Raw genomic sequence first — 11,387 nt, forward strand, 5'->3', positions numbered from 1 at the left:
TAGCGAATCAGCGTATCGGGACGGCCCTTCTCCTGCAAGCTTCCGGGGAACACCTCGTGTGCCCTCTACGTTAGCCCGCGAGTACTCAAATGTTCCTCTGTTGCGTTACAGTATCTACGTAGGAAACCACATAGATTGTCCATGTATTTGCATGTACAGTACGTTGCATTTGAAAGTTAACGCCGCGAAATGGAATGGGAAAAAAAGCAAAAGGAATTCACATTCGCATTTCACATTTCGCATTTTGACCACAACTTTTCCCGCCTGCGAATTTGCAGCAAATTGGATGCAAAAGGGGTGAACGACGTGCAAAAACAGTGCGAAAATCGTGCGAAAACATCGTGAATCTTTTGCGAACACGCCTTGAAACATTTGCGAAAACATTGAGAAAAAAACTGTGCGAAAACAGAGTGAAAATTTTGCGAAAGCGGGGCGAAAGGTTCCGAAAATCATGCAGAAACAAGAAGCATTGTGCAGCGAAAATGCTCAACACTTGCCACATGCGCACGACTATTATGCAGTGAAGAGTCCGTTACGCAGGCTGCACTGCACTTTGGGTCGGCCGGTCGGGCCAACTCACCACATGCACGTGGAGTGTGCTGTTGTAGTCTAGTAGTGATTTCCTCAGCCGAGCTGTCCGGTCCATGCACGGCGAGCTGCGCCTGCGTGGTGCAGTTGCTTTCTTGGATTACCATAAATAAACACTTGTCAATGTCGGAGAATAAATGTTTAAAAAATTTTCTGGATGTTGAGTGATTAAACGGGAGTCCCCAAGTCATGAAGTCAAGAAGCACATGAAGTGTACATCACTACATGTATGTATTACAACAAACTTAACTCGCTCTGCTGTGGCGACATGGGTCGGGTTATTTGCCCACTTTTTATTTATTCTCGTGGTTTAGTTTGGCACACGAAAAAATCAACAATGAAATACTACATGTAGTATTTTGTTACTGAAAGGTTTCTTTCGATCGACAAATAAAATCAACTGCTTAAATTGTACGTGTATCTTCATGTAGCAATCTCGTCTTTTTGCCGATTGTGTTCGGTGTGACATTTCGGGTCTGTTTTCACTTTGGTTTCTGATGACATGTTACTTTCTTTGGTCACATGGTTATTGGAAAAAGTCAGCGATTGGACTGAATGGGCATGCAGTAGCAGTCAGGATGTCGCAGTAGGTGTAAATGCAGGTTGTGCTTCGAGATAACCGGATACAAGACATTTATTCGGAAATCATGGTACATAATCTGCCAATACATGTAAACATATTTCACATACATGACAACATGTGGATACATGAACATGTGCACATATGCGGTGCACATGTTGAGCATCCATCCAACTTCCAAGGTGTTAATTTAAACACCACCATAGCCAACTTTGATTTCTCCTTTCGCATTGTATTTTGCTCAAAACTGAGAAACATACTTCGTTGAAATTTTAATGCTTTCTTCCTCAAATAATCTGAATATTCCTGAGAATTGAAGAACTTTTCTTTCAGACTGGTTTTTCTCCACTTTCCATATTCAGAGATGCGCATGTTTGAAACCACAGAGAACAAAAACTTCCTGATGTCTACATGTACATGCACAAATACTACTTAATGAAGAAAGTTTGCAAAATTATTTCCCCACTACCAGAGAAAAACTGTGAAAATCTTTTCCCACTTGTGTGAAAAAGTGCAAAAATCTTTTCTCACTTGTGAGAAAATTTGTGAAAATCTTTTCCCACTTGTGGGAAAATTTGTGAAAATCTTTTCCCACTTGTGGGAAAATTTGTGAAAATCTTTTCCCACTTGTGGGAAAATTTGTGAAAATCTTTTCCCACTTGTGGGAAAATCTGTGAAAATCTTTTCCCACTTGTGGGAAAATCTGTGAAAATTGTTTTTCCATTTGTGGGAAAAAGCGTGAAAATATTTTCCCACTTTTGGCACACTTTTTCACAATTTGTGAAATGAAAAGGAATTCCCTGGGAGAGAAAAAAGTTGAAAAATTTTCCCATTTTGGTGTTGACTTTCAATCGCAGTGTACTGTACATGTACATCTATCCAGCACACTTTGAAGAACATCACCATATCCTTTCTTTTTTCCCATGTTACTTCCTGGATTCCCCTTAAAAGTTCACTTTAAAATATGCATTAAAAATTAGTGAAGCATACACAATTACTCTACATTCTGTGGCCAATACAAAGGCCCATTTGTCAAGTGACAGCATAACTGGTTCTATTTGGTTTGAGGTAAGGTCACTGATATGGTGTCCTGTACTGGGCCGCATTGTTGACAGGAGTTCTGTATACACCAGTACATGCATACATGTACATGTACATGTAGGTACATATACCTGTATGTTCTAGCAGAGATAGGTATTGCTCTGAATTGCCTTAAATCAAAAGTGGTTAGCAGTAGCAGGTACATGTACATGTAATGTGGGAATCAGGTACCCTATACCCAGTACAATGTTACCTGTAATTATTATTATAATTATAACCAAAATCAAGGGAGTTGAATATTTTAACTGCAGTCCCCGAACCACTGCAGGATCTAGTGCTGCACTAGTACTGACTCGATTCTCATGCTTTCAACAACTAAAATTGCAATTTCAACTTTTTACTTCAAATTTTCTAAGTGAGAAATAAAGTCTTGACAACTCAAACGTTACGGAAATGGCTAAAACATTGAGTTATCCAAATTTTGAGCGAACGAAAGTTCCTGATTCAAGGAGTCATAAAAGGCCTACACACATGTAAGTGTATATAATCAAAATCATCCTGCTCTACCATGGCGACGGATTTGTAGTTATTTTCGTTCCATTTTTAATTCCAATGCTGTATAGTTTTTCTCATGAAAAATTGTTGTTACTAAAAAGTTTCTTTTCTTCTTTATTGATAAGCAATAAATCACTCACATGTTGTTCCCTTGTGTGGCAAAACTTTCCCATCATTGATCTATCGTGTTCAAAGCATGATGCCCAGTACATGGTCCGGGCATGTTTTTACTTGGGTTTGCCTACAGGTATGTGTGGTCATGTGACCTTTCTTTTGCAGTCAAATGGCTGTCACAGAGTCAGCGATTGGACTTCCTTGGTGCATGCTACAGTTGGGTCCATGATAGCATATACCTGTAGGATAGCTTGGAAGACAGGATTTGTTGCAGTTACAGGTTGCCGTAACCGTGGTGTCGTGAGTTCCAAGTACAGGGTATGTTGTCTCCATACAAGTTGCTTGCCGAGTAGCACTCTGTACTGGCTCTTCTCATTGATTAATCTGCTGTCTAGACACTGAAGAATTGTAGGTAACTGGACTCTTGTAACATATTTTACTCTTATTTTTTCTTACAATTTATAGGCAACTAAGCAAAGGAAAGGGTGCCCTCTTTTCTGAAATATTATATTGACATTTACAGGGACACTTTTGAGTAGTAAAATTGACAAAATGGAATTCATTAGGCAGGCTGTTGGTACCTGGGTACTTGGCATTGCACTATAAGGCAAGATAGTTGTGATATAATTTTACCTGGTTTAACAGCTGATGACTTGCATATTGCCATACCCTGGGAAAACAAAGGTGAAGTAACCTAAGCACTGAATGCATTGGGAATCCCCCTGAACTCACCCACATTTCTCAGCAGGGATCCTGGAGTAATTTCTTTAAATCTTAAGGAGTGTCAGATGTACATTTGTACAATCTGTCCCTTTTTCAATCCTACAAAATCCTTAAAAACCTGGTAGACTTAGAATGATCTGGGCAGACTGCATACAAGGATATAGGCTGACATGTGGTGTTACAAAAAGAGTAGGGTAATTGTTGCTCCATCATTTGACCATTTAGCTTCCACTAGTCACCATGGCTACCAACCAATTGCATGTAATCAACTTCCACTAGCCACCATGGCTACCAACCAATTGCATGTAATCAACTTCCACTAGCCACCATGGCTACCAACCAGTTGCATGTAATCAACTTCCACTAGCCACCATGGCTACCAACCAATTGCATGTAATCAACTTCCACTAGCCACCATGGCTACCAACCAATTGCATGTAATCAACTTCCACTAGCCACCATGGCTACCAACCAGTTGCATGTAATCAACTTCCACTAGCCACCATGGCTACCAACCAATTGCATGTAATCAACTTCCACTAGCCACCATGGCTACCAACCAATTGCATGCAATCAACTTCCACTAGCCACCATGGCTACCAACCAATTGCATGTAATCAACTTCCACTAGCCACCATGGCTACCAACCAATTGCATGTAATCAACTTGTTTATATTGGCCTGTATAAATTACATGTACTGTAGGTGGCCTGTACTTGTACTTTTTGGAGATATTAATATGCATCAGTAATTCACTAGCTGTGCATAAGTGCAGGTTTAGTTACAGTGTTGACAAACATTATGATACTTATCTTTGAATTTGATACATTGTTTGTAGGCATGGAAAAGTCCTGTGGAAGTGATATATTTGAACTAATTGAGGTTACATGTTTATGGTGTACGCATTGTATGGAAGCATGCTTTTATAATCCTGTACCAAGCACATTCTGCAGTCTGGTGAATCACTATTGATGTCTAGTTGCATTGCAGTATCGATATCCAATTCCATACAAATTGTCCAGCACTGGGATTTGCCTGGTCCAGTGCACAGGGCATTGCGTTGGTTGAATTTGAAAGCTATTGATAGTACATGTACGCATACATACTTGTACATGTGCATGTACATGTGGTACACGGTAGGTGTGCTGTACAGTATATGTACATGTACATGTACGTGGAGGTGTAGCCTGCTTTTCATTGAGACCCAACAGACACAAATTCTGAGATTGGGGCGTTGGATTTTGTTCTGTTGGTATGGTTCAGTGACGTTGATAACTTTTCACAATAACTGCTACCTCCCTCAGTACTATGCGTTGGCATGTACATGTACATTGTGGTGGGTGTGGAGAATTTACCAGAGAACACAGGAATTTGGATTTCACACTTCATCAGTTTATGAACAGGCAGTTCAGCTGTGTACACATGTACATGTACAACACTCAGATGGCCCAGCGGTGTGTTCTTGGATGTTAACATTGGCTAGAACAAGACCGGAAGTGTGAGACAGCAGATGCTCTGTGTCCTGAGATGCATGTACATGTACAGGTATACATGTACATGTACTCTTTTGACTTAGAGTGCTTGTTATGATCTTTAGCAAAGAAAGATCTGCGAAACCAAGAAAAACACATCATACCGGTGCAAGGTTCCTGTCGCATAAAGTTGCAGTTGGATGGAAATGGCTATAAAAGCATCTACACTCATCATGCTCCATGATAAGATGCAATATTCATCATCAAGTAATTTCTACAGTGAATTTCAGTGAATAATCCTTGTTCATGTGGTACAATTTGTCCTTGCAAAAGAAACATTGTTGTATGACCTCAGTCTTGGAATTGTTGGATATTGTGGATCAGTGTTACTGTTGGATCCTTGAGGTGAACAAGTGATTACCTACAGTTGTCCAAGGTGAGTTCGCATTCCTCAAACCTTGTTCTCAATAGTTTTCACAGGCAGCAGTCCCTTCAGAGCTTGGAATTTTTTAGCTCTGCAAAGAGTACAGAAGATTTCAACAAGTCAGCAGGACCCCAGATTCAGAGAGAAATTACAACTACATATGAAAAAACAAACACTTTATACTATATGATATAAAGACTCAGGACAGGCATAAACATTTGGATGAGTGGTAATGTAAACCTAGCCTTATCAGAGCTTGTGCAGAAATTGTCTTTTGATGGCTCATTGATACCAACAGATTGAGCTGGGTTTTTTGGAAAAAAACCCGAGAGATTCAGTTCCAAACTTCAATGATTATCAGTACATGTACGTGTACAGCCTGGAAGCTATAGGTTAATTTATAGGTTAAAAATTGGGAGAAAATCAACCTTTCTTTGGGCTGCAGAGAGTAACTTCAACCTTCATCTTAATGAACTTAAGATTAATATGATCAATACATGTAATAAGAAATGCCTTCTTATTATTAACAATTGTATGTCAGCTATGCCAATCAGAAATAGTAGTTAGTAAGGTAGGTACATGTGTGTCACTACTTGGGGTGTTGTCAGTTTGGGACAGCGGACAAGGAGGCCCTATCATGTTCAGTGCTTTGTGTACACGTGTACATGAACGTGATCAGAGGCCAGGGCGGTCCTGTTCAAGTTGACCAGCAAAGTTTTCAGTCGTTTTCCACTGCAAGTTTGACTTGTTGGTTGGTACATGTACATGAGTATTATTTAGCTGTCATATACATGTATGTACATTGCAACTTAACATGACCAGAAAGAGCAGTTATTAGGAATTTACATGTACGCACAGGACTTTCCATTTGCCATTGTGATTTAATGTTTCAGAATTTCTGTGAATAAGAGTCGTGGAAGTGTACATATAGTAACATGGTTTGGATATGTGTAAAATCGTTAAGTTGCATTAAAAAGTGCATGAAAACCTTACCATCAGCATCCAGCGGGTATGCAGATCATCCCCCCCACAAAAATTCTGTAAACCCAACTTAATTCAGGCAATCTTTTAGACTTTGTTTTCCTCAGTAGCAAAAGAAGTAATGAGTTCAGTAACACATGATTGAAAGAGCTCCGTAATCTATCCAATGAGCCCAAAGTTCCCATTACATTAGCACAAATACGGTATGCCTGAGTGGGACCAAAAGTGGAGCTACATTACAATACAATGTACTTTATCATACATTAACCACATGCTGCCGGGTGCTTTTAAAAATGCAGTGCACACATATGGGTAATGTTTTCAAAATTCTTCAAAATTTGTCATTTCATTTAATGGACATTTACACCCACACGAATGACTGGTTGGTGGCTATTCTAAGCTGACAGATAACAATCATTGACTCCTGAATATTTTAGCCAGGCCTGCCGCCTTGTAAAGAGATACCAGAATTGTGAGGTGTTGCGTGATTTCCTTTGTCCCCAGTGAATGCGAGTGGCATCTTTTCAAGCGCGGCTGGATTAGCAAGCAGCGGTGCTGTGTCGCTCATTGATGAGGAGCTGGAGTACTTTTGTCCGCGGTGCTAATCCGCAAGCGCGCTATGTTCAAAACAGTGGGTATACTGTTTAAAAACAGTGATGGATTACCTTCGAAAAATGAAAGCCGAAAAAAGCAAGTGTATAAAAAGCATTCTTATTAATCCTCCATCACTAACTTGCTTTTTCTGGTCAGTGTTAGAACTTTATACTGAATATGCATGAAATTTTACAGGCAGCATACAAGATGCCTCTAAAAGTCTAATGATTGAGAATAGAATACACACTGTGTGCAATATGCTAATGCATGACTAGATCAATGGAATGTGGAGTATTCTAAGTTCAAGCATTTTGGCCCCCTGCGGTGTATGCACAGGTCAAAGGTCAAGACACTTGTAAGACATGTACATTCATGTGTATGTACAGTGTACATATTGTGTTGTGCATTGCATGCTGAATAATAAATAGCCCTGGTTGCGGTCTGGAAGATCCTGTTGGCTGTCACTGGATCTTTTGGAGTTGTAAATCTGTAGATTTGACCAGGGATCATGCTCACAGTGTCAGGCAATTCATTTTTTTTATAAGGAATTCTAACTTATATGTACATGCACATTTGTCATTAAGATCCAAGGACCTTCTATAAAAGTGAAGTCCCTGATTTACTGTTATGACTTCTGTTAAGTTATCCACAGTCATGCTGTACCACTCAGCAATCTGCAAATTTTGCTTTGGTCTGTCTTCTGATTACTAGTGCCAGAGGAGTTTGATTCTGTTTGTGTTGTCAAGTGGTGATGAATGCCACACCTCTTGACCTTTTAACATATTTTTGGACAAGCTTGACTAAGGTCATATCAGTAACACATATTAGTACACTATCCATGATTGCTGAATATGCCTGTAAATGATCTACTCATACCCAGTGCTGGTCACATACATGTAGGTCTGTGCTTTACCAGTTTCTTCCCAGTTGGAGGGGCATTTGCATTTACAAGTACATGTACAGTATGTTGTACAACATTCATGGCTGACATCCGTTTTTGACTGCTCTCAATAAACAGTGTCACTTGATAAATATTTGCTTTCCCTGACAAATGAGGGCCTTGATGTTGCCTTGATGTCATATTCATAAATACATGTGTGTGTGCATGTAGTGTACATGTACCTCGTCTTTCTATTCAACAACATGCAACTTTACCGTGTATTAATATTTGATAATGCCTGCCAAGATGCCTGCCAGATAAAAATTGATAATGGTACATGTGCACCAACTTTACTTTTGTAATAAACAAAGCAGACATGTGCCTTTGTTTTGACACACTGCAGTTGAGGATTGTGTAATTTATGACCAGCAGCAGTGAACAATGGAACATACTGTCCTTGGGTAGGTACATGGATATTGTACATGTAAATGTCAGTATCATGTGTGACCATATGCACCACTGTCTGACCGATTGTTAGTACTTCATTCACCATTCATCCCCAATGCTCCAATGTCCAAATTGTCATTCATTCTCAATCTTCCAAAATCCTCCAAAACTACCGGGAGGATTTTGGAAGATTGAGGTGGGTTAGGGCTCAGAAGTTCTGCAGGAGGTGCAAGTGTATCATTTGTGCCAGTAGTAATCCATTTTTTGTTGGTAGCAATTTATGAATTACAAGTATTGTAGATCAACTGGTAACAACATACCACAGTAATTACATGAACTACATGTACCAGTCAAACTAAGAGACAACGGTACTATTCATATGTGTGCATGTTCATGCAGGTTCTACCGTTTTGAAAGCGTACATGTACATGTATGTATAGAATTACATGACACTTATGCAAATGGAAAGGTCCAAATCATGTATTGGTGGCGTTTCCTGTTACTTCAAATGCTCCTTAGCCTGATTTCTTCCTTTTTAGGTTGAAGAATATCCATATAAGGAATAGTGGGCTTGTTGTGATCATTTCCTCGAAGTTAGGGTCTATCCAGTTTTTTTTTCCCATAAGGTGTCTGGCCCAGGATACAGTACATGCCATCTAGCTTGCTTGAGTCTAAGGCAAGGAAACAGTAACATTACAAAAAAGTAAATGAACTGCCATAGACAACAGTGATAATTACTCCAACTTCAAATAATCAGGAAAGATACAGGTTTCTCAGATGTTCACTGCACCTCTTTCCTTTTCTTGTTCAATTTTTAGTGCGTTAACCAATGACTTTTGAAGATACATGTATTTCTATCCAGAGATTATCACTCCTAAAAATAGTTACAAACACCATTGTAAATGAAAATTGTTAACAACTGTCAAATTGAAAACCACAAGGCATTTTGTAGGGCCCATTTAGTCCAATTATAGAAATACAAACTGACAGTCCTATCACTCTTCATTTCAACCTAATGCCCCATGACCTGTTTTGCTGTTATTTGCATCTGAAGTGACATGCACTGCCATCACTTCTTCCATTTGTGCCTGTACTTTTCCTTCAACAGTAGAACTACGGTACAATGTACATGTACAATGTACATGTACCGGTATGTAGTTGACAATGTGTATGCTTTTCCATTGCGTGGGAACTAAACACGGCAAAATGAAAGTACAAAGAGCATGCATGTTGCATTGGGCCTTGGTGCTTTATGTGTGGTTGTTTTTTCACACTCCAAACTTGCAACTTGACAAGACACACTTTGCATAAAGTCTTGACTGTAGGAACTTTGTGTTTACAATAAAGTCGCTGAAAAATATATTTCTAAGTTCAGACCAACTGTCATTCTGTACTTATACCTGTATGTGTATCCTGTTCTACCTAAAGATGTCTTGTTTTGGTTTTGAAAACCTAGAGTGAGCTGTCTGTCGTTTTTTTCCCCTTTGAGTTTTAGTGTCAACCTGGTTATTCTCATAACAGGTCAAAGAAACTTGAAAAATGATAAAAGAACCTTTACTTCTGTTACTTAGCAAAAATCATTCTTGTGTGTTTAAAATGACACAAATTTACATGTAAATTGCAAGAGTTAAAAAAGTTTAGAACAGATACATGTATATGTCTGTGAATGTACCCCCATTTGCAATGTAAACATCCTTATCTTCCTAGTAGATTCTCTGGTGGTGAAAACAATACGTAGCCTATCTACATGGACATTAAACATATATCATAATTTTACATGTACATTCAGAGAAGTATCAATTTACGTGTTGTCAAGTGTGCGTTTAATGTAAACTTAAATCAAATACCAGAAAAACTAACTTGAAAAGTTTCGCTACAGGTTCATCCATTTCTGTGTACTGTATATCAAGGCCATGCACCATGGGTATGCATCTGTCGTACATGTACGTACATGTATGCGATGTCTATTCACAGTAAGCCGGGATTTCTGAGTCCAGACAGTGTTTGTTGTAATTTACAATGTAAACACATGCATGAATGGTAGGAGCACAAATTTAAAATGGTTGTCTGAGCCCAGTTTCGTGAGCAAGCGAGCAGAGAGAATATACTCAATATCAAATATTTTACTTGACCAGTTAATACAAAACATTGGGATGCATGACAGTTTGGCTCATAAGTTGCCATTTTTAAGCAAGTACTTTTGCTGCCTAGCAAATTTCTGTGGTAAGCAGCTCTGTGAAAATTAGCAGTATCACACGTTAAATCACAAGTCTACTCACAATTCAAATAACAAGTCGTCATAAGTCTAATCACATACATGTATCTACATGTGTAGTTGTAAGTCTAGTCACAAGTACAGCCTGAAGTCCAATCTTATGTACGTAAAACCAGTGTCAAGTCCAGTCGTAAGTGTTGTAAAAATTGGATGGGTAGTTACATGTACATGTAAAAAGAAAACTGCACTTTTATAAGAATGTTTAAAACTTATGTGCATGTAAATATTGTCAAATAGTTTAGCTAAATTGGCAATCAATATCTGCGTCAGAGTACAAAGTCATAAAGCTTTGTTATAAGGTTTACTCACCACGCATTCTCTCATGACCTGCGGTATTGCTTACTGCAACATGTACCTGTACAGTCCACGCAGGCCTCCTTTCAGTAACAAATACCAAAAAAGAGCAAAAACTAGAGGTTTTGTCTAATTTAAGGACAGAGCAAAAGGCTTCTTCGCATTTTTGTTTTTTCTTAAAGAAAAACAAGTTACAAAATATACAGGTGAAAAGATTTAATATCAAATACCGGTATCTACATCTTTGTGCGGCATAAAGTGTGTGGAAATTGATAGCTTGCCTTTGTTCATTTCACATGAGTGTGTTCTGGCTAGCTGCAGAATAAAAAGAAAACAAATAGAGTTTGTGTCTGTTATGCACAGAATGTAAGGCTTTTTCCATTCTTTAAAAGCTTACATGTAACTTTTCACTGGGTTTGC

The 11,387-nt window shown here is 38.8% G+C and overlaps 1 protein-coding gene across 7 annotated transcripts in view; it reads left to right on the plus strand.

Annotated features, from left to right (window-relative positions):
* The window catches only part of LOC110981620 (epidermal growth factor receptor kinase substrate 8-like), an 85,657-nt gene that overhangs the window by 43,895 nt on the left and 30,375 nt on the right, over nt 1-11,387 (plus strand). The window contains exon 1 of one of the 7 annotated variants that reach the window (XM_022239329.2): nt 4,815-5,508. The exons of the other annotated variants lie outside the window; for them this stretch is intronic. The gene's annotated coding sequence lies outside the window, so the exon portion shown is untranslated. Of the gene's footprint in view, nt 1-4,814; nt 5,509-11,387 lie in introns of those variants that run through there. 7 annotated transcript variants of the gene reach the window in all.

This window comes from Acanthaster planci, linkage group LG21 (genome assembly GCF_054643075.1).
Source record: "Acanthaster planci isolate LZ-2023a linkage group LG21, COTS_SCS, whole genome shotgun sequence".
In the NCBI taxonomy this organism is placed as follows: domain Eukaryota; kingdom Metazoa; phylum Echinodermata; class Asteroidea; order Valvatida; family Acanthasteridae; genus Acanthaster; species Acanthaster planci.